Genomic DNA, 5,159 nt, shown 5'->3' on the forward strand with positions numbered 1-5,159 from the left:
TATATAGGTAACTTAAGGGGATGGAAGGGTAATTATTAATTAAATTTACAAAAGTTAAATATAGTTGAATGGTAATTATTGCATATTTTTGTTGTACTCTTATGCTTAATTGACTTGTACATTATAATAAACACTTCAAAATAAAACAAAATTTACATTGAAACGTCAACAAAAATAAGCACGTTGCAATGGTAAGTTCGTTTTGTTAAACACAATATATTGAAAGATATAGAAGAAATAAACATTTTAAATGAATTTGTTAAATAAATAGGTAAAGATTGAGGGTTTATGTGTAACCATTAGGCTGGAAATTTATACACGAGACACGAATACACGACACGTACCTACATGACTTTAACAGGTAGCAGGTAAGGCTTTAACAGGTTTCGTGTATGATGCTAAACTGTCGTTATCTAGTCAAAAACAAGTAAATTAGTGTCCTAATCACCTAAGCAAGCTAGGGTAAGTAGGGTGTCCAACCACGAGGAGCATGTGGTCAGTGTGCAGTGAAAATGATTCCTAACATTATGAAGTGATTCAATTAACGAAGTGCTGATCACACTAGCAAACAGTTTGGTTTTAATATTGATTAAACAAGTAAACATCTTTTAAACAATTAACAAAGACAAGTCACACCAGGGGATTCAAGCAAGTAAGCAAATAGCTATCTCATGCAACTTAACAGATTAACAATCAATGATCAACACAGACTGAGTAACTATATAAACCTTAGGCATCCACCCTCGCTAACACACGGCGCTGGTTATCAAACGGTCCCTGCCAGTGTGACTTAACTAAGGGCAAACGTATGCTTCATCATATTCAACTAGTCAAAACAATCCTATAAACAATTATCATAGCAACTGGTACAATAATCGTTTTGATCGAAATAAACCTAAACTGACTGAGTGCACAATAATACTAGATATCAATACTCATAGATTAATCAAAGATGGTTACAAATAATTCGTTCTTAATACCTGAGAAAAGCTGAAATATACAATACTCTACATCCCGGGCATGACTCGAAGGATCTAGCCGCGTCTCGGCATCACTCAGGCTTCGGTTATGATGTGGTAGAACATGTATGATTCCTTGAGATGATTGGAAGTGATGGTGGTTCTCCTTGCTGCTCTGAAAATTGCCTAGAAGGTGAATTCTGGCGTCTAGGGTCGTCAAAACGAATATAACATAAAAACCCTAACTTTCACGATTCTGGGGACCATCGCGTAGCGCGATGGTCTCCTCCCCTGGTCCATTGCGCTACGCGATGGGTCAGTTCAGTCAGCAAGTCCATATAAATGTCTCGATTCAAGTGCTGGACATCCCGGGTCTTCATTCCGTGCTCGTAAATAAAGCACGTTAAGTACCTGTGACCTGAAACACAATAAACACGTATGAAGTACCAAAGTTCCTAAACTAAACGAGTAAAACGACTAAGTTTAACATACTAATATGTGTACAAATAAACCGAACATCACATCCCCACACTTATCTTTTACTTGTCCTCAAGCAAAAATCTAAAGTAAACATTAACCGCCATCATAGGTCAAACGATTATCACCTTTAATACTAGAAAGGTTTAAGGTCATACCCGGTTTCCCAGACTGACACTTTCTAGATTTACAACCCACAAATAAAGTTAATGCTCCAAAAACTCTAGAATCGCCCAGACAAGTATACTTTGTTTCTGGTTAGGGCATACATGTTCACACCCATCACACTATCAACACTCCTCTGGGTTTAATATCTGAACTGACAAAAGATGTGCCAGTATATGTCTCTGCCCTTAAAATACCTAATATGAGTTACAACTTAATATTCTTGCAGGTCAGTCTTATCTCCACCCATTAACCACCGGTTGCATAAAGACTCGGACTAAGGTTTTACTGAGGCTTAGGTTTGGGTGCGGATTAGGCTTATTTAGTGACTCAGGTGGATGAAACCCAGTTAAACAAACCAATATATAGACTCACAAATACAAATGAACTAATTACACGATCAACTGCTATTTACATACTCAACTACTAAACATATAACTTCTTCTTGTCTTTTTGCTGATTTTTCAATTTTTCTTTTTTTTAGACTATAGTAACTGATATAACTGATAATTACAACTCAGAACTTGACAACTTTATAACTCGTCTGACTAAATACAACTCGATATATACATGCTCGATAACGAACTGGATTTCATCACACGGGTAAAAATAAAATAAAGGCCAAGGCTGAAATGGTGTGTAATGTTCAATTTATCAAACGAAAAAGGAATATGGTCCAAACGGGCTCCTAGGGGATAATGTCAGGTAAGGAATTTATTTAGTGAGGAAATATGTACGGAACGAGTTTTCTAAAGTTCTAATTTCCATACAGGTGGTGGTATTACGATCTCGAAAAGCATGTGACAAGCAAGTTCTAATTCTGTAAAACATACCGGTTTCCCTCAATAAATGACAAGACATGTTTTATATATATTATGTAATATGTGTATTAAGTATAAGGGCTAATCTCACAATATGTCTGGTAATATGGGCTGCCGATATGAAACATGTATACCCGTCCCCTTGACTCGTTATCCCGGCCTAAACGATTCCATTTTCCAACTTCTCATTTTAAAAATATTTGTCGGGAAAATTATCGAGAAGCTGAAAAACCAACCATGACCAAAAACCTCTAACTTTGCATTAATAGCAATAAGTGACAGTTAATAACTTAGGTTTCTAAATACTCTTCGAGGTACTATCGGGCTAAAAATTTTCAATTTTCCCCCATGCTCACACTTGAGCTTGACATTGTTCTCAATGTTAAAATAATAAAACAATTAATAATCATTTGAGGGACGGGGTTGAACTGACAGTTGTCTACTTGAAAACTTGGGGAAGAAATGTGATGGGTTTAAACAAATTATACAATTACAGTTTTAACAACTAAAATAAAAACAACAAAATAGTTTATTAAACCAAAATCACTTGATAATCACGACAATGCAATGCTAAACTCGGCCCATAACTCTCAACACACTCGTGACACACGTCTCCATCTCCGACTAATACCGACTCCACAAATCTGCACAATCTCGAGACATGTATAAGCAACCACTCACAAGTATAACGATTTAGGTATTTCGAGAGTTAAAATTATTATATTATAAAAACATTACCGAGCTGAGTTATTCAGTTTCATAAAAAATTTTGTTAACCAATTAAAATTAATAAAAGACCTAACTCACTTTCGTGGGAATCATGGTTGCATTTAGCGTATGCAATAAGCCCTTTAAACCCCCCGGTAGCCTGGGTGGACGAGTGAGGTCTCGTGAGGGTTTATAGTGAACACACCCACAACATTTCAAAGCAACACAAACAAATATACAAATATATACAATCATATACAAATACCCATATCAAATACAGTAGACAACCATCACACTATATATATACAAGTGTTACCCAACCGGTTACCCATACATGTTTTCTCAAATATAATATAATATAATACAGACCATATGAATAAAAATAAAATAAAAGGAAAAACAACCAAAAACTGTAACCGGTGTCTGCTGCCAACTAATCTCCTCTCGCGGGGTCAGGCTGATCAGCTGCCTGACCCGACCCAGATGCCTGATCTCCAGCCTGCTGATGTGTTTGTAAAGATGCTGGGATAAGTACCTGCAGATGAGAGAATAGAATGCGGAAATAGTCGTCCTGACGGGCCATGTGGGCCCGCATCTCTGTCTGCAAAGCCAGCTGCTGCTGATGAAGAATCTCAAATGTGATTGGCTGCTGCGGCTGCTGTGGCTGGCGGAGCGGATGCTGCTGGTGGGGTCTCATGATATGGGGGGCATAGACGGGCTGTCGATGTGTAGGAATGCCCATCTGAAGCGCGACAGCCGCGTCTGTCCCCGGAGGTGGTGGTGCCTGAGGACCCTGTCAGACCGGGACGAGCGTAGGTGAATCGTGTAGCTCACATATCCCGGCCTTCCGGGCGTCCTCCAAAGCGTACGAGGTCGTAGAAGGCCCTCTGCAATACGTGTGTTGTACGGCCCCATGCTAGCTGGGCTGACCGGCCCTGCCAACCACACAAGAAGCAGCGTCGCTATATTGGCCTCCAGACCCGTGATCATCGATAGCAATGAAAAAAGATCAATGATACTGCACTTCTCGTGGCCCGAATGACGGCCCATGATAGAGCAAGCAACAATGCGGTGAAGGTAGCGGTGGACGGGGTCCCGAATGGACGACTCGACAACGGTGCTCGAGTGGGCCCCGTCCGCTATCGTAGCCCGGAACTGGCCCAACTGGGCCTTGGTCAGCCAAAACTCTCGGTCAGTCTGTGCCCGAAGAGTATAACCCCGGACGCTCGTAAGGAACGCCGGGGTCAGCACCTCCTCCGTGGTGTAGTAGCTAGTGGCCACGGCAAACTGAGGTACGAACATCTCAAATGTCTGCCGGCCAAGGGCAAACGACACCGCGTGGGGCTCGGATTAATCGGTGGGTATGTGTCGGGATGTAGAAAAAAACTCAGGTGTGAGCTCGACGTATTGTGTCAAGTCACACGTGAGGACCTGTACCCACCGATTACTCAACATCGCCCGGACGGCGCCCTCCTGGTCTACTTTATGGAGCAGTACCCAGTCGATCGTCCGACGTCGGAGCAGCTGCATCACCGTGAACCGGCGATACGAAGTCTGCTCCTCCGAAAAAGGAGCGAATCGGAGAATGATGTGAGGGATTAGGCGGCCGTCCCCCATGATCGACACCCGAACCGTATCGGGAGTGATTCGGATCTCATCCCCATTGTACCTGATGACCCGTGGTGGATGCACCACGGGCTGCGGAGGCTCTGGAGCACCTCTCGGTCGGGCAACGGGGACCACGTCGTCTCGCGCAGGCTTGTCTCTGTCTCTTGCGCTCGGCGGCGCCCGATGAAGAACCTGGAACGTCTGACATACTGCACGACAGAGATAGAATATCAATATAAGACACTAAAAACGAGAAAAAATTTCGGGACATCCTATTTACATCTAAAAAAATCTAGGTATCTCCGCCCGAATGGAGATGGAGTACGGGCGTACAACCTAAAAACAATTAACACTCCAAAAATCCCGAAACACGACACGAAACAACTGACTCGAACATAATTGACTCGAAAGAACAGAAACA

The sequence above is a fragment of the Bidens hawaiensis genome, unplaced genomic scaffold, assembly GCF_021521415.1.
Source record: "Bidens hawaiensis isolate Kalapana, Puna unplaced genomic scaffold, B.hawaiensis_p1.1 tig00032355_1, whole genome shotgun sequence".
In the NCBI taxonomy this organism is placed as follows: Eukaryota; Viridiplantae; Streptophyta; class Magnoliopsida; order Asterales; family Asteraceae; genus Bidens; species Bidens hawaiensis.